The sequence below is a fragment of the Balaenoptera musculus genome, chromosome 21, assembly GCF_009873245.2.
Source record: "Balaenoptera musculus isolate JJ_BM4_2016_0621 chromosome 21, mBalMus1.pri.v3, whole genome shotgun sequence".
NCBI lineage: Eukaryota > Metazoa > Chordata > Mammalia > Artiodactyla > Balaenopteridae > Balaenoptera > Balaenoptera musculus.
The window spans coordinates 32,277,102-32,300,130 of NC_045805.1; the positions used below are offsets into that span (position 1 = coordinate 32,277,102).

General features: G+C 45.0%; 1 protein-coding gene and 1 long non-coding RNA gene across 3 annotated transcripts in view; one reads left to right on the plus strand and one right to left on the minus strand.

The window, feature by feature from the left end:
* Positions 1–4,752, minus strand: part of PLEKHA2 (pleckstrin homology domain containing A2) — a 55,121-nt gene extending 50,369 nt beyond the window's left edge. The window contains exon 1 of one of the 2 annotated variants that reach the window (XM_036838596.1): positions 4,520–4,752. The gene's annotated coding sequence lies outside the window, so the exon portion shown is untranslated. Of the gene's footprint in view, positions 1–4,151; positions 4,303–4,519 lie in introns of those variants that run through there. The other variant, XM_036838597.1, reaches the window with a different exon arrangement.
* On the plus strand, positions 3,926–10,976 carry LOC118887796. Its single transcript, XR_005018156.1, has 6 exons — positions 3,926–4,092; positions 6,414–6,511; positions 7,142–7,287; positions 8,149–8,330; positions 9,998–10,168; positions 10,942–10,976. It is a non-coding gene; the product is annotated as an uncharacterized LOC118887796 (long non-coding RNA).
* Positions 10,977–23,029: the final 12,053 nt, after the last annotated feature.

Consider the following 23,029-nt stretch of genomic DNA (forward strand, 5'->3'; position numbering starts at 1 on the left):
GAACTGGGGTGTGGAGGTTAGAAAACGTATGGGCCATGCGAACAGAGAGTTCGCCTATGTTTCCATCTCCCGCCTACATAAGGGTGCACTGCGGAGGGCCCACGAACGCCCAGGGCCCAGTGAAAACACAAGAACCACAACAACAAAACGCAAGCATGGCTATTTCAGAACACAGCTCTGAGGCTGGGCCAAAGACTCTAACTTCCAAAATGTGGGAACATCTATTTCCTACTGTTATAATATCATTGCATTCTGAAGCTGTCATAAGAGCACATTCCAAATAGTCTGAGGCCGGAGAATAATGTGAGCAAGAAGGGAATGTACTGAGAACACGTTCCCAGCGGAAGAACAGGCTGAGGAATGCAGACGTCCACAGGAATGGGGAGGGCAAGAGAAGGTGCCCAACGTCCCCTGGACCCGAGAACTCTGAATGGAGGGCAAGAGACACTCGAGGAATTTTTTAAGGGAAAAAAAATACTGGGGAAAAGGCAGGAACGACTGACTACTGATACCACTCCAACAAAGATGCCAAAAACAGCAAAACGTTTTAAACACTCATGACCTCTCTGAACAGCAGCTTCATCTACGTTCAGAGAAAATGTGCTTGTTAGAGCTGGTAGGAAACAAAGGCCTGCCCTTGACTCAAGGCTCCTGAGACCACCTCCCCCTCCGAGAGTTCACCAGCCCAGGGAGCAGCCCCAGGGGTTATAAATAGCCTATAAACACTGAGATCTCCCACTTTCAGAATCCAGTTACTAGGCTCTGCGATTCAGTTTCACTGTAGGCCTTCTTACTGGTAGCAGCACAGGAGCTTGATCTTCATTTAAAACTTGACCTTCTCACCCACTAACACCTGGGCAGTAGGAGAATGAAAAGAAAGCATCCTTATTTCTCCTATGTACTAGCCTTTTGCAAAGTGCTGGGGGAAAGTCTAAACGGCCTAAGCCTGCCCGTCTAAAGGCACCGTGCTCCCGTCTCTGGATGTAGGGAAGGAGGAGGGGCCAGGTGTGGCACGGAGCACGTGCAGGTGACAAGGATCGGTCTGAGAGCATCTGACGAAACTCTTGCAAGAACGTGACCATTGAAGAGGGCGTGCTGATTTCAGTTACCCACCGATGTGCGGAGTGAAGTGAAAGGGCGTGGGTTTTAGAGTCAGACAGACTCTACTGAACTCTTCAGGGCCCATTTCCTCATTTGCAAAATGGAGAGAATCGTTGTACCTACTTCAAAGGCTGCTGTGTGGATTAAACGAAATAATGTGTGAAAAGTGCTTAAGAGGAGGTCCGGCAAACTGAGCGCTGGGTAACTGTTGTTGTTAGGATGCGTGCGTGTGTAGTGCCTCACAAGTAGGACGTGGCTCCCGCCACTAGGTAGAACACAGCAGGCAGCTGCAGTCCAGTCTCCACCCCTCGAATAGCAATAAGTAAACCCCACTGGGAAAGCAGTGACGCTGGAATCCCTCACAAAGAAAGGCATAAGCTGCCCTTACTCTTCTGTCTACTCCAAGAACCATCATATTTCTCATCTCGAAAATTCTCCAAAAGGTTAAAAAAAACCGTCTAAGAGATCCACCGACTCCATCTCGGCCAGGCCACCGTGAAAGTTAACAGAGCCAGGCCTGCGATCAGATGCCAAGGAAGGGCCCCTGGAGCCACCTCCTGCACGGCCCGTGGGAGAATCACAGCAGCAGAGATCCGCTCTGCACATGGATGGCCAAAAGGGAGTCCTAGCTGATGGGAGGGCGAGCCCTTGCCTTTGCACTTTAACCACAGCGTTTCTCAGGGAGAAGGGGACCTCCCTCTTTATCTCAGCTGGCAGGGCAGAGAGGCAGCCCAAGGTTCGGAGTAAAGGTCAACGGGGCCTTCCAATGACTGTCCCACTGCAGCAACCACAGGCCTGTGCAGAATGGGAAGCAAGGGACCCCATCCCTCCCGCCCCCCAGCAGCCCTGTCTCCCTGCCCTGGCCAATTCCCTGGCTCAATGAGGGGCTTATATCAGGCACGGCTGGGATTCTGCTCTTGCCATAGACTGTCACACTATAATATTTGCTCTGCTTCCTTCCTTTCCAAAGCCTAACAGATTGGATTGCCGGAGTCCTCTCCAGCTCACTAAGACACGTGGAAAACTGAAAGTAAGGCAGCGGTGGGAAGAGGGAAGAGGCCGAGCAGTACAACGCCCCAGCACCCAGATCATCTTTTCCAAGCTCCACGACTATCTCGGCCAAAATAACTACTTACTACAGTGTCAGGGAAACAGAAGAGATGTTTACTGCACTGGGGCCACAGCAAGATCTAATCTGAGGCATTCCAGCCTTTTAACAGGGGCATCACCCACCTGCCCACCTGCCCCATGAAGAAGACCCGAGATCAGTGAAGCGCCAGCTGGATGCACATCCGGAGATCGCCGCCCTGCTGCTCCCGGCTCCCTAGTGATCCAGCACTTTCAGCAAATACCAGGCAAGCTAGCAGGAGGGCTGCTCGGAGGGGCTTGGCTGGCTGATAGGGCTGATGATTCTCCCTTCCCATTTTTGCAGACTCTCTCCATAAGCAGGCACCGACCAAAATCTGCATGTCTCCAGGATTTACTTTATTTAAGCTCGGGGGAAAACACCGAGCTGAGTTACAGTTCAGCACACTACGATGACACGATGGGATTTGCAGGCCCTACTTCCTTATACAGAAGAGAGAAGCAAGCACCAACGACAAGGGAAAAGAAGCATTGCAAACTCTCCACCAAAGGGCAGGTGGTTCCCCAGTCCATACCAAGGTGATTACCCATCTGTGAAGTGAGCGAGGCTCCCATCAGTAGGAGTGCCATAGGCACTCTGTCAAAAGCGGGGCTTACAAAGAGGGCGAAGGATACTTAGGTCCAAAGGCAACACCCAAGGGAATCCCTCATGGACCAGCTCAAACCAGCCTGAGGCACCACCACACTGCTCTCTTCTCTTCCATTTGGATAGGGGCAAACAATTTATGTGCTTGCAGTCACTCACTCATTCATTCAAGAAACGTTTACTTAGCACCTAGTAGATGTCATACACAGAGTCTAGGCCACAGAGTCTAGACCGCAAGCTATGGCAAAAGTCACCTGCGTTCAAGTGGCACACAATGGAGAAGGCTAATATATGAAAGGATGAGGAGGCTTTTTAAAAGCTTCCTCTGGCTTCTCAAAGCATGCTGGATCTCTATTTTAGCAATCTGCATTGTGTCCTAGGTCCTGGTGTACCGCCTGTGTCCTCCATCAGATGGTAAGCTCCCTGAAGACAGAGGCTACATTTTGTTCATCACTGCCTTTCGTGTCTTAATTACCCAATAAATGTCAGCTGAATGCAACTGAAATAGAAAACAAACACTTCCATTCTTTCAAGATCTTTGGCTTTACTGTTTCTGAAGGCTTTGCCACCAAACAAAGAAAAATGATGAAGCTCCAGAAAGGAGGAAAAAGGGGATTGACTTAGATATATTAAGAAAACAGAAGTACAATTTTGGAACTTCAGCCCAAGTGCAACCACCACTCAGCGGACCGAGATGCCTCGGGGGTGTCACCGCTGGCGTCGCGGTAGAATGCCTGTCCCCTCCCCTTCTCTGCGGGTTATTCTCCTCTGAAAATCCCCATTTGGAGTCCTAAAGAAAGACGGGGCGGGTGGCGGGAGAAGGAGTTAGAAGGGTAAGATTCACCAAGAAGCAAGGAAACCTTACAGCGAGAGGCTGGGGGGTCAGGGCTGGCCTGGGGAGGAGATGGGTCCGCCCCCAGTGAGGTGGCCCTGCCGCGCCTCCTCTCACACTTTTCGTTCCTACAAGGCCTCTCTTTTCCCTTTCCTCTTTTTTTTTTTTTTTTTGAATTCGATGAAATAGCAGTCTTCAGAACTGGAGAAGAGGGAAGCGTGTAAGGTGAGGAAGAAGTTCGTGAGACAGACAGACAGACAGCTCCCCTCGAGTGCTTTCCCAACCTGACACCAAATCTGCATTTTAGGACAGTTTCCTTTAAGTCACCCCGGAGCCCGTAGTTCCAGAAGCCCGAGGGGCCCGGGCTGGACCCAGAGGGAAGGGAGGGATCTCCCTCGGGAGCCTTCTAGGCCTGCCACGGAATAAGGTAATAGGGGAAGAGAAAGATGAGTCTCCACGGCCCCATCCGTGCCCCCGGGGACTTGCCTGCACGTTCTCTGCTCGTCTCCCCTACCCGCTGCCCGGGCAGTCGTGGCCGGGCCGGGGCCCCAGCGCCAGAACCCGCGGAGAAGTTTCGCCGCTGCAAACGTGAGAAAACGCAGCTCCGCAGAACACCCGCCCCCACCCTGCCCGCGGCCCCACCCCGCAGCCCGACCCCTGGCGGCCGCGACCTTGGCCACCCCGGTCGCTCCCGAGGGCCGGAGGAGGGGCTGCCCTGCGGGCTCGCCGGGGGCCACCGGAGGCGGCCGGGGGCGGCGGCGACCTCCCCTCGGCCCGCACGGCGGCGCCTCCCCCCCCCCCGCGTGCCCCTCGGCGCCGCGCCGCTCCCGGGCCCGCGCGGGCGCCCCACTTACCCCGCCGCGCAGGGCCGGGGCTCGGGCAGGGTGCGTGGGTTACATCGGGCTGGGAAGCGCCTCTGGGGCCCCGCGGGCCGTCGCTCTCGGGGGATGTCTGTCGCCGCCAAACTCTCGGGGTCTCTCGCGCCTCCCGCTCCTCTCCCCCCTCCCCTCCCCTCCTCCCCTCCCCTCCTCCCTCCTTCTCTCTTGTCCCTCGGCTCTTTTTTCCGGGTTAATTACGTTTCGCATTAAAGCAAAACCCAGCCCCGGATGTGAGTACAATGCTCCGCCGAGCCCGCCGGGGGCGGAGAGGGGTGCCGGGGCGCCGCGGGCTGGGAGGGGGCGCGGCCAGGCGCGCGGGCTGCGCGGACCCGGCGGGGGCGGGGCGCCCGGAGGCGGCCCCCGAGGCTGCGCGCCGGGACCACCTCGCCCAGGCGGGCGGCCGCGCCGGGGGAGGCCCTGCTTCCGACGCCGGCCCCGGGCAGCAGGTGTCCGAGTGGGAAAGGGGCCCGGGGATGAGGGCATCCTAGAAACAGGGAGACGAGCTGGCCCGCGGGCTCACTCTTTACCCCGTTGCTTCTTCCCAAAGCACCCACCTCCTCCCCCACCCCACTCCAGCGACTTCAGCCGGGCCTTCCCCGGACCCGGAGCCTTCAGCCATCGGGGTTTAGGGTTAGCGTCGAAGGAAGCATCTCAGATTGTCCCGGGTTGTCATGCATGTGCCCCAGGAGCCCAGGGGGGTCGTAAGTTCTAACGGCTGTATAGGGACTTTTTCAGAGCGTGGCGCAAAGACGCCCTTCCAGCCCTCGGAGCGGGAGGGAGCTCTGGGGGAAAATGGGAAACAGACAAGCAGCAGGTATTAAGTAATATTGCCAAGAGGAACCTAAGAGAACTGTCGGGTGCAGGTGCAGCCTCTGCGTTATCGCATTTGATCCACGCTGCAACCCTATGGGTATCAATCCCCTTCACGATGAGGAAACCGAGACTCAGAGACGTTAAGGAGTTTGCCCTGGGTCCCACAGTTATCAGTGGCTCGTCTGTCAGGTTCTGACGCCGGCCTCCCACGTGAGGAGATAGATATTTAAATGTGCATGCAGCCAGGCACATAACATTCGAAACAGAAACGTAGTGGATTCACCCTGGGATGGAGGACCGACCGGGAGCTGCGATTCCTGGGGATTTTGGTGCAAATTATAGTTGATAAGGTCCGAGTCCTAGTTACAAGGCTTTGACGCAGGGGAGGGCCGAAGAAGACCCTTGAGGCTCAAAGTCTGGATGGACGGGATTGCGGGAAAGGCTGGTCCACGTCCCAGTGTTGGAAGGGGAAAGGCAGACTGTTAAAAAGTCTCCAGGACCTGAGGCAGCAAAGCCTGGGGGAAGGGGGGCCCCAGCCAGATGAGCCGGGAGGAAGGTAGGACCACACTCAGCACACACCCCGAAAGCACCAGTGATGAAACCACACAAGTTTCCTCTTCCATTTTGATTGCCAAAGCAAAAATGAACCGCCCCGCTCTCTCAGGTGTGAAAAAAGACTGTTTGCTTTAGAACATTTTGCTTTGAATGAGGAAGGAAAGGGGGACACAAGAAAAAAAGCATTTCCTTTGAAATAAATACATCAAAGTCATTTTTTTTTTTTTTTTTCTATCTGCTCATGAAGATTTTTGCCACTCACATAAATTTCAGGCAGAGCATATACTCTGGAACCAGATGGCCTGGGTTTGAATCCCAGCTGTGGTGCTTATTAGCTTTGATCCCAGAGCAAGTGACAACCTTTCCGTGCCTTATTTTCTACATCTGGTTGCTTACAAAGAGTGAATGAGTTCACATTTGTAGAGTGTTTGGATTACTGCCGAACGTGAAGTAGGTGCTATGTAAATGTTTTTGAATTTTAAAATTAGATTATGGTTTTCAGGGTGAAATGGAACAAAATTCCATCCAGCTCCCAGCAAATCCGACTGGAACGGATGGTTTCCAGTACGAGCCATGAGGTAAAAAGTCTCAGATTCCACGGTATGGTTCATATTAAAACCCATAACACTCTAGTCCCTGTGGGGCCTGCCTGAGTTACTCAGTCACAGAGCCACAAATATTTCCTGAGCACTACCGTATTGGATGCCTGGGAGGCAAAGCTCGTTGAGAGGATGCAAGTGTTACTAGGAGGTTGACGCAGCCTTGTCTCCCTCCTGGAAATGCCATGAAAATGGCACAGAGTGACAAAGTACTACCAACTTTTAGAGGAACAAGACGTGTGTGTTCGCGTGCGCACGCATGTGTTTGGGAGGGGTCCTCGAGAAGGAAGTAGTGAATTTTGAAATGGGCCTGAGAAGATGGGGACAATTTGACTCCAGTGTTGGGCTGGGGTGGGGGGGGCTCATCAGTGCACTTTGGCTGATGCTTGTACTTCACTGGGATCCCCGTTTACTGCCACATTTGTCGCTAGCCAGGACCTGGCCCCAGTTAGACTACAATTTCTTCTCTGACTCCTGTATTTCCGCTGTTTCCTCAGAGGACTCCCGTCACCCCCTCCCCTAGTGGCACAGAGTGTCAATTGAGTCTGAGCCCTGGTGTGGTCCTTTTGCCATCTCTGACACATTTTGGAAGTATTTCCATTGACTGATTTTATGCATTCATTTTTTTCAGTGCAATAAACAGCCCGGATGTCTGAAAATGTGACTCTGCCTATTGGGAAAAGAATGTCAAAAAGGGCCTTTCACATCAGCTATCTCAGTCCCCTGTTGTATCAGTGCAAGATGAGGTTCAACAATTTGCTGAAGGTTTTGCAGCTGGTTAGTGGCAGAGATGTTTCTAGAACCCAGGGTTGACTACCCCCAGAATCTTCTAGTATTGATATGGGAACCTTTCCATGAAGATGGAGACTACTGGTCCAGAACCTAAGAATTTAACAGAGAGCCTTATACTCTATAGCCATTTATGCACTTTTCTATTCATTTTCAGTGTTCACGGCTGGGTAACTAGACGCCCTAACGACCTTCAGTGGTGAGCCAGGGCATCCTCCGGGGAACCACATTGTGCTCTGTCCTTAGAGACACCCATTATAGAAGGTACCAGGCTGCAGCTGGGGCCAGGTAGTTCCGTTGGGGAAAGTGTGGGACTGAAGAGGCCAAGGTCAGTGGTTGATCCTGGTTCAGGCCAGTTAATTTCGCACAAAGATGAATTGCTCCAAGGCCATTGCACTTCTAATGCTAGCTGGTCATTTTATAAAGAGTTGTTGTTGGTTTCAATAGCAAAGTACCATCCATTTCTAGAAAGATTACTCAAACTACTATTGTTCTATTCAGTCCTATTCATTCAGCAAACAATGATCTGAACCTATTAACCATTTTTCCTCCCATATATCTTGTACTTACTTATTTTCCAGGTACTTACTAAATGTTAATTGCTTTACATGTATTGTCTCATTTAAGTCTTACAACACTGGGAGTAAGGTACTACTATTTCCCCATTTTATAGATGAGGTGACTAAAACATGGAGACCAAGCCTAGTTACAAGCCTGTGCAGTCTGATGCCAGAGCTGGCCCCCTCTTAACCACCAAGTTTGTGAAGGATTCAGGAAGACATAAAACAAGACTCTTTCCCTCCACATTTTTGTTAATTATCATCATTTAGAATCTCCTTTCCTTTTCAGCTAGGAACTTCATGTCCAAAGATTTGTCCTACAGAAAGTCATCCGGAGATATATATAGTATAGATGGAGTGTATGTTTACGTGTATATATGAAGTGTATATGTGGAATATATATGCACATTTGCTGCAGCATAATAGTGAAATTTGGAAATCAGTCATTCTCATCAGCAAGGGATTGAACAGGTAAATACCATTAATGTCATATAATCTTATACTATGCAGCTGTTAAAAAAGAATGAGATACATCTCTATATGAAAAAATACTAAATAAGTAGGAATAAAAAAGGTACAAAGGTGCCTGTATAGTACAATCCCATTTCTGTAAATAAAAACCGTACATGTTTATTACATGAAAAAAAAGTCTAAAAGACTATATTCCAAACTGTTAGCCACAGTTCTCTTAGGGCATGGGAAGAGGGGCTATAATGACGAATCTCAATTTCTAAGAGATGTATTTCTGTAATGTGTTATTTTTTGCAATAAGCCTGCATACATTTGCTTATCAAAGAAGAACAATAATGATTTAAAATTGTAATGAAAAATTTTTAAGTTCTATGAGAAAGCATATTGCACCCCTCAAGAATCCCATCATTTAGTTGGGAGGGAATGTAACAAACAGAAAGAAATGTCATAAAAGCCAGAAACTGATACACGCAGAGACAAGAGGAAAGAGAAAATTTTGTGGGAAAAAAACAACCAGCTGGAGTTGAGAGGTGCAGGAGAAAATGTATGAAGGAGATGGCGCTTTGGAAGAACCTTGAAGGTGTAGAGAGTGTAAAATGTGGAAGGTGGAGAGGGGCATGAGAATAAATGGGTTCCAGATAAAGTGACTGGTCCTGTGCAGCTGGAGCACGGTGGGAGCAGGGAGGATGAAGGAAGGATTTTCATGGGGAACAAAACAAGAAAGAAAGGTTGCTGGAGGGTCTTTATTGCTAAGCAAATGAGTTTTACTTTATTACTTTAGACTTTAAGAGCCACTGGAGGTTTTCGAACGAGGAAGTGACACAATTAGAAGTAAATAAGCAGCAATTTCGTAGTTCGTGACTGCATGGTAACTGGTCTCTTAACACCAAGCTGCCACCGGGATGTGATTCCCGACTCTGTCCCTAATTAGCTCTATAGCCATGGACCAGTTACTCTGCTTCTCTGTATTTCTATAAAATGGAGAAGGTGGTGATAACAGATAACTTTTCTCATACCATTGTTGTTGAGACTGAGTGAGTTAATGTTTTTAGGGCACATGGTAGTTGCTGAGAATGTCTGTTAAACTTTAACAATTAGCTTCATACCTTTGGATTAAAATCTTTGCATTTCATTTTGAAACTTTTATTACAAAGAGCTAACATTACACGACAAATTATTAACTATTCTTTCTTCACACTTTCACAGGTTTATAGATTATTAATCCCATTTTACAGGTGGAAGAATTTAGGTTTTTAAGGAGAGATACAGTCTCAGAATCACATAGCAAGACATGAGTTGTGAGTCCTGGTTCAGTGGTCCCTGCCCAACACCCAGGGTTATCGCTTAGCTCCAATTCTCAGAGCCTTGAGAATAGGAAAAATAAAAGAACGTTGGCAATTTCTGTTTATAGGATAAGGGAAACAGCAGTAAGGGACAGTAATAAAGTAAAATCAAAAACGAGAAAACTTTGGTGAAATACCTGGAAGTGTGTATATAAAATCAAATTTGTTATATATATATATATATATATAGTGAATTACGCTACCTCCAAAATAAAAGTCATATGTTGAAGACCTAACTCCCAATCTGACTGCATTTGGAGATAGAGCTTTTAGGAGGTAATTACGGTTGAATGAGTTTATAAGGGTGAGGTCCTAATCCGATAGGATTGATGGCCATATAAGAAGAGGAAGAGATCTCTCTCCCTGTCTCCACGGCACCAAGGAAAAGCCGTGTGAACACACAGCAAGAAGGCAGCCGTCTGCAGTCCTAGAAGAGAGCTCTCACCAGAGCCCAACTGTGCTGGCAACCCCATCCCGGACTCCAGCCTCCAGACTGTGAGAAAATAAATTTCTGTTGTTTAAGCCACCCACTCTATAGTACTCTTTATACTCATACATATATAGAGACATTACATATGTACACATGCCAAAATTACTTCCCATTGACAAAGTTTGGAAAACATTGCCATACTGCTAAATCTGACACTAATATAAACTTCAAAGTGAAGTGCCCATCCAGTCCCCAGAAATAACAGTCTCCTGGCTAAATGCACCATTCCTATTGATCCATGCTGATGGCATTGTTTTTCTGTCAGTTTGAACAAGGGCAGTGCATGGCTTGGATTCCTGCATCCCCAGTGATGCCCTGTGATTGCAAGGGAAGAAATGGGCCTGTGGAATCAGAGAGAGAGAATGAATAGATAGATACCTTAGGTTTGGATCCTTGACCTTGCTTTCGTACTAAATTTAACTTTATTTTTGCTGAGACTAGTTTCATAATTCATTTCCTCAGCACCGAGCCTACATAGGGGCTACGATTAGAAAATACTGGGGGTGAATATAGTTAAAGTTGGCAGCTGAAATAAACTATCTGGTTTATTCCAAGAGATGCCTATGGTGGTCAGTGAAGCGGGTTGTCTGTTACTTCAGTGGTTCACAACACAAGCTGGTGATTACAAAACAAAGAAAATCAAACAGGATATTTGAACAGATGGATTTATGTCCTTCCATTATTTTGTCAATAGGAAATATATGCACACAGTACAAAGTTCAAAAGGTACAAAAGAGGAAGAGTGAACAAATATTTTATTTTTAAAAATCCTTTCTAGGGGCTTCCCTGGTGGTGCAGTGGTTAAGAATCCGCCTGCCAGTGCAGGGGACATGGGTTCGAGCCCTGGTCCGGGAAGATCCCACATGCTGCGGAGCAACTAAGCCCGTGCGCCACAACTACTGAGGCTGGGTGCCACAACTACTGAAGCCCACGCGCCTAGAGCCCATGCTCCACAACAAGAGAAGCCACCGCAATGAGAAGCCCGCACACCGCAACGAAGAGTAGCCCCCGCTCGCCGCAACTAGAGAAAGCCCACACACTGCGATGAAGACCCAACGCAGCCAAAAGTAAAATAAATAAAATAAATAAATTTATAAAAAGAATCCTTTCTATTTCTGAATTTTCCAAGTATTCTTCAATAAGCATGTATTATTTTATGATTATAGGAAAAAAGTTAGCTTTATAAGCAAATAACTAGTTTTTAATTTTAAAGTACCTCAGAGATCTCATAGCTGCTTTGTGATTTTTAAAAAAAGCAACAACATACCACTAACTTTATCTTCAACTTAAAAATAATTGTGTCCTTGGATATATTTTTCAAGAAATTTTAGCCAACTTTGTATCCATTCACGTTAAAATTCCTGCCACTGGAAAAGATATACAAAACTGACTGGCAGTCTGAACCCCGAGAACTGGTGAAACTCAGCATGAGTCACTGGAGACAGGTAATTTGCTAAGGAATCTTCTTTCAAATTTCATCCTAATTTGTATGATGACTCCACGTGTCTGTCAAATGTTGTTAAAATTAAGTGCAACACTAGGCTGGAGGATTTAGCCCAGTCCAGTTTAACTCCTTCATTTAGTAATTAAACAATAACAAGCTAGATTTATCCTTACACCTAATGCGTAATGATGGTTTGGATGTTCTAATTGGATAAGTGGCCAAATGCTCCCTCCAGCATATGATGTCAGAAGATGTCACAGTCCTGGTTTGCTGCAAAGACATATCAGGAACATGGTCCTGACCTGGAGGTCACTTTCTGGTAACTTCAATCCCTGGAACAGAACTCTGAACCGGAAGGTAAGAGGGGAAGAGCCTCTGCGTAGCCAAGTCCCTGCATCTTCATGGAGATACCTTTCTTAGGCTTGCTTATTGATTCTGGCTGAAGATCTAATTTCAGAAGGTCCAGTTATGTGGTTTCCCAGTCCTCAGTGGATTAGAAACCAAGAAAATAGAAAAGCTTTTGGAGATGGAGGAGGGAGGGGGAGGGGAAAATGGCTTTATTCAGTTCATTCTTCTCTCTGTAAATGGATTAGCTGACAACAACAAAGGAGGGAAAGAAAAGTTAACAAGCATTCCCAGAGGTTATATGTGCCCCAGACAGTCTTCTTCATACCCAGTGATGACCTTGGGGTAGGAAAATGTGTTTGAACTGTGATGAGAAATTTTCATATAGTTTTGCTGGTAAGAGTGGTGGCCTCTGGGGAGGAGATCACTTCTGAGGTGGTAAGAGAAGACAGGACTCATTCATGCTCTTGTATATTTTTCAGACATTATATTATGTGCATTATGTTTCTTTTGCTTAATAATAAATTTTTTAAAATTATTTAATGCCCCCACAAAAGACTTTACAAATAAAAAGTACCTGAAAAGAAAAGTGTATAAATTAAAATATTGGAGACCTGAAACCATGAAACTCTAGAAGAAAACATACTGGGTAAGCTCCTTGACATTGGCCTTGGCAATGATTTATTTGGATTTAACACCAAAAGCAACAAAAGCAAAAATAAACAGGTGGGGCTACACCAAACCAAAGCAAAGGAAACCATCAACAAAATGAAAAGACAACCTACGGAATGGGAGAAAATACTTGCAAATCACATATCTGATAAGGGATTAATATCCATAATATGTAACGAACTCATACAACTCAACAACAAAAAAAAATCTGATTTTTTAAATGGGCGGAAGAGCTGAATAAACATTTTTCCAAAGAAGATATACAGATAGCCAACAGGTACATGAAAATATGCTCAACATCACTAATCATCAGGGAAATGCAAATCACGACCACAATGAGATACCACCTCACACGTATCAGAATGGCTATCATCAAAAATACAGCAAATGACAAGTTGGCAAGGACGTGGAGAAAACGGAACCCTCAGGCACCATTGGAATGCAAATTTGTGTAGCCACTATGGAAAACAGTATGGAGGTTCCTCAAAAAATTAAAAATAGAACTACCATGTGATCCAGCAGTTCCACTTCTGTGTATATATCAGAAGGAAACAAAATCACTATCTCAAAAAGATATCTGCACTCCCATGTTCACTGCAGCATTATTCACAATAGCCGGGACATAGAAACAAAGTGTCCACTGACAGATGAATAGATAAAGAAAATGTGGTGTATATATATATATATATAGACACACACATATATATATGCAATGAAATATATTCAGCCATAAAAAAAGAAGGAAATCCTGCCATTTGCAGCAACATGGATGGACCTTGAAGGCATTATGCTAAGTAAAGTGAGACAGAGAAAAACAAATGCTGTATGATCTCACTTATATGTGGAACCTAAAAAATCACTGTGGAAAACAGTATGGAGGTTCCTTAAAAAACTAAAAATAGAACTACCATATGACCCAGCAATCCCACTACTGGGCATATACCCTGAGAAAACCATAATTCAAAAAGAGACATGGGGCTTCCCTGGTGGCGCAGTGGTTGGGGGTCTGCCTGCCAATGCAGGGCACACGGGTTCGAGCCCTGGTCTGGGAGGATCCCACATGCCGCGGAGCAGCTGGGCCTGTGTGCCACGGCTGCTGATCTTGCGCGTCTGGAGCCTGTGCTCCGCAGCGAGAGGCTGCGATGGTGAGAGGCCCGCGCACCGCGGTGAGGAGTGGCCCCCGCTTGCCGCAACTGGAGAGAGACCTCGCACAGAGGCGAAGACCCAACACAGCCAAAAAATAAATAAATAAAGTGAAATTCTTTAAAAAAAAAAAAAGAGACATGAACCACAATGTTCATTGCAGCACTATTTACAATAGCCAGGACATGGAAGCAACCTAAATGTCCATCAACAGATGAATGGATAAAGAAGATGTGGCACATATATACAATGGAATATTACTCAGCCATAAAAAGAAACAAAATTGAGTTATTTGTAGTGAGGTGGATGGACCTAGATGGAATCTAAAAAAAAAAAAAAAAAAAAAAGGGACTGATGAACCTAGTTGCAGGGCAGGAATAAAGAGGTAGACATAGAGAATGGACTTGAGGACACGAGGTGGGAGGGAGAAGCTGGGGCGAAGTGATAGTAGCATGGACATATATACACTACCGAATGTAAAATACTTAGCTAGTGGGAAGCAGCAGCACAGCACAGGGAGATCAGCTCGGTGCTTTGCGATGACCTAGAGGGGTGGGATGGGGAGGATGGGAGGCAGGCTCAAGAGGGAGGGGATACGGGGACATGTGTATGCATATGGCTAATTCGCTCTGGTGTACAGCAGAGACTAACACAGTATTGTGAAGCAATTATACTCCAATAAAGATCTATTAAAAAAACAAAACAAAACAAAAACCTGAACTTATAGAAACAGAGAACAGATTGGTGGTTGCCAGAGGTGAGCGTAGGGTGAGGGGAATGCGTGAAGGTGGTCAGAAGGTGCAAACTTCCAGTTATAAGATAAATAAGTTCTGGGGATGGATGGGATGGATGGATGCATGGTAACTATAGTTAACAATACCGTATAGTATGTTTGAAAGTTGATAAGAGAGTAGATCTCAGAAGTGCGCATGACAGAAGAGAACTATCATTTACTTTTCAGTTCTGATGTGAAGAACGGTGCTTCATTTCTCTCCTATTTCAACTGCTACAATCCCTGTGACCGAGCTTCACCCCCTGTGGATTTCCTTTGCCATTTGGGCATATGGTTGCTTCCATTCGTTTTTTTGCCCTCCTTGAAAAGAAAGTCCACCAGAACCTCGGCTAGTATGCGAGAAAGTCACTCTCTAGAGGGGTGCACATCAGGGTTAGTTAGATCATTTCAATTAGTTACCATCCAACCCTGAGGTGGCTCCCCTATACTCAGAAGGTGACAAGCAAGCATTACAGTAGAAGTCAAGTCCGTTAGAACGCAGCTTGTAATTACATGTTACTGAGTACACCATGAGTCAAATCATGGTCACTGAAATGTAACTGCATGTTCTTGAAATAGTTCAGCCGTGAGATCTAGGGGCTGATTTATTTCTGGTTTCTCCAATTTAAGCCCTTGTATCATGACCCTGGAACTACCACCCAGTTCAGAGAAGATGGGCAACATGATGAGGTACAAAGAAGTGGGGACTAGGAATCCTCTGAAATTGTAGGTAAAATGATGCCTACGTTTTTTATTGTTCAAAGTTGTAAAGTATCTAGAAATATAAGGATTATGAGCAGAAATGTTGGGAAGACAATGATATAAAGTGGTGGTCTTCAAACTTTTCTTTACCAACACCCCCTAAAAAATGCTAGAAAACTACGTATCTCTGCATACAATTTTAAATTGACATCTGTAACTTTTAATCACAGGTTTGAGTGGTTCAAAGGATGTATTCTGTTAGCATGGTATATTTTAAAATAAAACTGTCATATAGCTTTTTTTTTTTTTTTGGCCGTGCCGCAGGGCTTGCAGGAACCGGCAGTGAAAGTGTGGAGTCCTAACCACTGGTCCACCAGGGAATTCCCATAACACTCTTTTAAAACGTATCCAACAGAATCTAATACCACAGTAACTTGACACTTACCATCATTCCTTTTTCAAAATGAACAAGCAGTTCTTTAAAAGTCAGAAATGTTAAATCCTTTCCTTCCTTCCTGGAACTCTATATTCATTCCACTTCTTCTAAACAAGTGTATCCAAATTCATATTTTTATGACATGTTTTATTATTTGAATATCTATTATTTGAACATCTCTTATTGATTACCCCCTCACATTTTCTGAAGCAAAAATGCCTATGTAAATAAATTTCCAATTTAAAATTTTAAAACTATCCCACGACCTTCAGGCTCCAAGTGTTAAAACATTTTTTGGAAACTAAGTCATCATTACAATTATTTGTAACAAGGTAAATATGTATGTTATTGCTCACTAAACATAGAGCAGTAAAATGTTATTGGAAATTATTCCCTTAATACATAAACATATGTATTTTTATATATTTACATACATATGTAATTAGTTAAAATATCCATTAATTAATATTACTTAGGGCAAGAATGAGCTGGTTTAGCACAAGTATTATCCCTCTTTCTCTTTTTTTTTTTTTTTTTTTAACACATGGAAAAAGAGTAAGGAAAAGAAGTGTCTAAGGCCTCATGGGAACTAAGTAACAGCAACAGAACCAAAAGTCATGTAAAGACAGCCACAGACACATACCTGGGCTATATGGCAATCACAATGTAATTTGAGAACTAGAAGATTTCTATTCCTCAAGATCCAATTCTAGCTTTAGAGACCCATCTATTTCTCATTTTTGTGAACGTAGGCACTGAGAAACCTTGTTCACATGAACAAATTGATGAGGCTGTAAGGAGTTTTATTACGACAGTGCTTAGGGCTCATGAGAAGGAGGGAAAATTGGGACATACTTCTGGGCTCATGGCTTCAGAGCGGGGTCTGGAATGACTCAATGAACACAAACCCTGTGTGAAGATTTCTAGCGAGCCCACCTTTGCCAGGGAACTCAAAATCTGTTTTTCAGCAGAGCCGAATTTGGCAGTGTCATTCAATTTTTTGAACTCCTTCAAGTTATAGGTCAGACATCACGTCAAAAATTACGCTGTGGGGGAGGTTGGAGGGCAGGGAGCATATGGGAACACTCTGTACTTTCTGCTCAATTCTGCTGTGAACCTAAAACTGCTCTAAAAAATAAAGCTTATTTTTAAAAAAATTGTTGTAATGATCTACAGTGGTCAACTCAATTAGGCTTTTTTCCTCCAAGTTTTATGGAAAGCCATAAATTGGAAGCCACCTACCTTGTGAAATGATTTGTACCTCAGTTACGAAAGGCTTCTGCTTTCTCAGCAAAAACACAGATATTTCTAATCATCCCTTGTCTTGGCCCTGGAGGTTTTTACAGCAAAGGGCAATGCCTTGCTTTCCTTTTTTAGAAGAGAGAGAGGGCCGGTGTGAAAGGGCAGGTGGGAGCAGAGAAGACGGGCATGAAACCCCACTCTCTCTCCATCTCAGGCAGATGGAGAAACTGATTCCCTAAAACTGTGTGCCCCGTGGGTCCCCATCCTTTAAACATCACCTGAGGGTGGCGATTTAAGGGCTACCTCAAATACACAGAATTATAAGGTCAGATTTTTAATAATGAATTCGCTGTTTATCTGAAATTCAAATTTAACTGGGAGTCCAGTATCTACAGTCTATCTGGCAACACTTTCTCATCCTCATCATTCTTTTTAAGACATGAGAAAAACTGAGACCTGGAAAGAACAAAGTACTGGACCAAGGGACTTTTATTTCTCCCTCTACCTGATTCTCAAATGTAATTACTGTTTTCTCACCTCTCATCATGGGGCCCATCTTTACCTGTCCTCCCACGGTGTTCCCATCCTTCTTACCCAAAGCAAAAACAACAACAATAACAAAATATGATGGTATTCCTGAAAGGACGAAAGTTTTGGAGGAAACCAGGTCCAGGAATTGGTTTGAGAGAAGCAGAGACAGCGTGTGGGTACAGTGTGGGCAAAGCATCTCTGCCCTGTCACCTTGAAAACAGCGGCTAAAACAAGGAGAGGGAACAGCAGCCTCTGCCTTCAGGGCAGACACCAAATTTATATAAAATTTGTGAATACTGCCCTTTGCAGGCTAGCCCGTGGATACATAAGAGAAAATATTATTCAAGTCCAGCTGCATATCGGATCACCTTTGCCGCCATCCTGAGCTGCTTCTTAGGAAAGACACCAAGCAGGCCTTTTGTTTTCTCTTTCCCCTTCTGTTCTATTTACTACCACTGCCCTCTCTTGCACTCCCAAACACCAAAAATAATTTGAATTTCAAGCCTTTTTTTGGCCTCCCTGTGGGTGTGGGAGGACCTCCCTTGAGAATTGCTCTGGATCTAGTCGGCTACATCCGTAATTTGACAGAATCTCTGTCGCACCCCACCACCACCTCCCGTTCTTAATACATGGGGCATTCGGGTGCCTCCACCCCCAAACCTTCTCTACCTCATCCTTAGTGAGAAGAGCCCCCCAGGAATGCCCAGCCTCCACTTACCCGCCCCGGTTTGGGAAGAACAAGGCTCTTTGCCAAGGGAGCCAGCTCGGCCAGCAAACTGCTGCCAAGGACAAGGCAACAGTGACAAGGAGGAGAGCTAGACCTGAGCCCCTCGGTTCAGGAGACCCAAGGCAAGTTCCTGTTTCTGAGACAGTTTTAAAAACTGAAAAACTGATCAAGTTCAGAGAGGGGTGTATGTACTTCCCTCTCCCCAACTCACCCACATGACCCCCTTGATCTTCCCTGGGGGGACAGCTGATCTGCTTGTCTAGAGAATCTCTCTAGACCTAACCCTGTCCCTCCCCGCCCCTCCGTCCTCATGGCCATTCCTTAGCTGGTGTCTCAATGCTCTGGTACATTTTTGTTATTGACAAGAAAAAGGAAAGGGAAAAAAAATGAGAAAGAGAAAAAGGATGGCACATCTGAGTTGTTTGTGGTTTGGGACCGTTTTAGTTCAAGGTTTTCAGGACTTGATTTCCCCTGGTCCTTTCCATGCTGAAGACGGCGCTCAGTAACGCTGCTGGTTACCAGTGGGATGTGTATTCTCCTTCTGATCCAACAGGAGACGCTCTCCCTAGATTTGGAGTTGGGAGGGAGGAGATGGCAGGGGTGATGTCCAAGGATGAAGAGCCAGTTTCAGACGGGATCTTCTGCACTAACCAGAGCCCCTGCCTTCAGTTCTGCAGATGGACACTGAGCCCAGCAGGGGCACCAGAGGGATGGCTCACCTCTCCCATGGAAAGAGATGGGGGGAGGGAGCGGGAGGGACTGAGGAAGAAAGAAGTAAAAGGAAAAAAGGAAGGAAGGAAGAAAGAAAGAGAGGGAGAGAGAGAGAGGGTAAATTTGTATATTCCTCTATTTTGACAGCTTCCTTATATTAAAATGGGTATAGAGACACAGACATAGAGAAAAAAATGTATGGATACCAAGGGGGAAAGGGGTAGGGTGGGATGAATTGGGAGATGGGGATTGACATATATACACTATTGATACTATGTATAAAATAGATAACAAATGAGGACCTACTGTATAGCACAGGGAACTCTACTCAGTGCTCTGTGGTGACCTAAATGGGAAGGAATTCCAAAAAAGAGGGGATATATGTATATGTGTAGCTGATTCACTTTGCTGTACAGTAGACACTAACACAGTATTGTAAAGCAACTATACTCCAATAAAAATTTAAAAAAAGAAACGTATCAATAAAAAATTCTTAAAAACAGTAAATAAATAAAATTTTTTTTTAATTTTAAAAATGGGTATAATAATGCCTAACATACAATGTTATTATAAGGAATAAATAAAATAAAAATGCCCAGTAGTACAGTGCCTGACATACAGTAGATGCTAAATTAATTTTGTTGAGCATGAAGGGCACTTACACTTATGTTGTGTTTGCTTACCTGTTTGTCTTACCCCCCAGACTCTGAATGTCTTACTCATTTCCGTAACCCCTGTACCTATGACAATGCCTGCAATATAGTAGACACTTAATGCATATTTTTGAATTAATTCATCAGTTAATTAATACCCTGTCCCACCCTCACCTGGCCCCATTTTCCTTCCTGGTCAAGAGTATACTCTTTGCCCTCTCTCACTATGCTCCCTGGACCAAGGTTCTGGAACTCAAACTCTGAACAAAATTTGTTGGACCTGCAATGGATGAAATGCCAGTACTCTACTTCCTAGAAATACCAAAGAGTTTTCCCAGCAAGCACAAGGAAGGCAAGAGATTAGGAAGGGCAGACTGTGGATTGTTGGTATGTCGAAGTCCATTGCAGAACCGTGATGTGTTTAAATTAAAACCAGAGTCCAAAGTACTACTTATATTCGAAGTATTTTAAAGAGCAGAGGACATCAGCCTCCCCAACGCAGTCAAGGAGGGAGGAACAGCGTTCTAGAAGAGAGAAAGAGAGAGGAGGGATTGAGGAAGGAAGAAAAAGAAGGAAAGAAGGAGAGAAGGGAGGAGGGAGGGAGGGAGGAAGGGAAGGAGAGAAACAGAGGAAAGAAAGAATGCTGGAACAGTGAATTTTCAAATAAGCATGTGGAAATCTGAGTCAAGCATGGTCTACTGAACACATAATTTTATCGCTGCTGCTTTGTAAACCTCCACTGAAATGGCAGTAATGGAGGAAAGGAGCACACATCCTCAAGGACAAAGAATGTGAAAACAGCCGCAACCAACAATAAATGTTAAACCTTTAAGAAACACAAAAGCTATGATCAGTGGAAACTAACCTGCCATATCAGAAAAACCTAGACCTGTGCAGATTGGAAGCAGCAAGAAACCAGCTGTTCGTCATCTCCAAGCCCCAGACGGGTTCGGGGGTTCAAGGACCAGGAGCCTCTGAAAGGAGTGGGGAGATAGGTATGGTTTGGGTGGGGCTGGAAACAGGAAGATGAGTTGAAAGCTTGCGTGAGGAGGAAGAAGACTGAGGTTGAACAAGGAAGACTCAGGGCTTAGGGTCCAGGCTCCACCGAGGACAGAAATAAGACAGTGGAGTGACAGCCCGTATAATGAACAGAATGCCACCACTCACCCCCCATCTCCCTTGCCCAGTTTGGCTGGAAAAATGCTGAAGAAGGCTTATACCTCCCCAATTCTCACCCCCAACCCCAGGCAGGAACGTGGGGGTGTAATCTAATTGGAAAACACTCCAGCTCAAGGGACAAAGGCTACAGAATCAGGTATTTGTCTCCTGGTACAATGGCTTTGGTGCACCCACCTGTCTTCAGGCCGCTCACTTATGCTCAACACTTTCAAATAGATTTTACTGCCTTGCTCATAACTGTGAACCACCACCAAGAACCATTGAATAGGGACTTCCCTGGCGGTCCAGTGGTTAGGACTCTGAGCTCTCACGGCTGAAGCCGTGGGTTCGATCCCTGGTTGGGGAACTAAAATCCCACAAGCTGCATGGCGCAGCCAAAAAAAAAAAAAAGAAACATCGAATATTTGAGGGAATCCTCCAACATAAAAGGTAGACTAAAACAAATGGGGGCAGTAGGGGGAACTTTGAAGAAACAGAGGCAATGCAGGGAGAGAAAAAATACTATAATATTGAGGTAAAAAAGATACTGTGTTTATTTTTTAAATGATAATACCTTTTAAAAAATATCAGGATGCCCTTTAAAGAGAGAGAGAGCATACAGAAAACAAGAAAGACGTCATAGAGGTTAGAAATATGATAGAAAAAAATTCAATAGGAGGGTTGAAAGATAAAGTTGAGGGACTCTACCAGAAAGTAAGACAGAAAGACAAAAAGGTGGAAAGTAAGAAAGATGAAAAAAATTGATATAAATTCAGGAGTCTCAATACCTGCTAAGTAACAGTTACAAAAAGAGAAAACAGAGAAACTAAATCAAGATAGAATCCTGGAACTGATGTACATCAGTTTCCCAATTAAAAGGGCCAATGAGTGTCCAACACAGTGAATGAAAACAAACCGTCACCAAGATACATCACTGTGAGACTTCAGAACTTCAGGGATAAAGAGAAGATCCCAAAAGCTTCCGGAAACAGGTCACACTCAGAGAAGTCAAGGAGTCAGAATGGCATCAGACTTCTGAACAGCAGGATAAAAGGATCAAGGCCTTCAAAAGGCCTCAAAAGGGAAAAATGGTTTATAACCTAGACTTCTATACCCAACAAAAGTGTAAACCAAACATGTGGACAGAATAAAGTTATTTTTCAGGCATCCATTGTCTCAAAAAATTCACTTTCCTTTCCCCCATTCCAAAAAAGCTACTGGAAGATGCATTCCTCCCAAACAAAAGAAGAGACAAACTAAGATCCCTGGAAAATAGGCCTAACACAGGAGACAAGTGGAGGGAATTCCCAGGATGAAGATGAAGGGAAGTTTCAGAATCACAGCTGTGCATCAGACCTACGAAAAAGCAGTCCATATCTGAGCTGGAGGTCAGAGAAATTCAGGATTGTTGAATCTCAGAGACATTCAAAAGAAAAAATAAGAAATTGGGAGATCACCTGATGTGTTTGGATGTATTAGGAAGAATTGTATAGCTCTTATTAGTTATAGAGTTATATTCTAATTTATAAAATTAAGAATTTTATAACTCTTAAATTATAATTTTGTAATTCATAAAGTTAGAAGATGAATTAAAGACACATAAAAAACCAATTAAACAACAATAACAACAAAGAGGCAATTATTAATTCCAGGAAAAACAAAAAGTTATATAGGAAAGAAAAGGTAATCACCGTGTGCTACATGGCTCCTCTCTGAACAAAGTTTACATAAATATTTAATACTAACGTGAACATGGAACATTGATTTGATAAAAAGTGTTATGTGGGACTTCCCTGGTGGTGCAGTGGTTAAGAATCCGCCCGCCAATGCAGGGGACACGGGTTTAAGCACTGGTCTGGGAAGATCCCACATGACAGGGAGCAATTAAGCCCATGTGCCACAACTACTGAGCCTGCGCTCTAGAGCCCGTGAGCCACAACTGCTGAGCCCGTGTGCCACAGCTACTGAAGCCCGCGCACCTAGAGCCCGTGCTCTGCAACAAGAGGAGCCACCGCAATGAGAAGCCTGCACACCACAATGAAGAGTAGACCCTGCTCGCCGCAACTAGAGAAAGTCCACGCGCAGCAGCGAAGACCCAGCACAGCCATAAATAAATAAATAAAAAATTTTTAAAAATCATTATGTAACTGGAAGGAAGAGTAGTAAGGGAGCTAAAATCTCATATTTCATAGTAAGATGTCCATAGAAGGAAAAATCAAGAGCTAGCAGCATAAGCACGATATATGAAACTAAGAAGGTAAAGCGCATCAGACACAGCCGAGGTGAAAGTGACCGCCTCTCAGGTAAGGGTGGCAGTTGAAGAAAGGAGT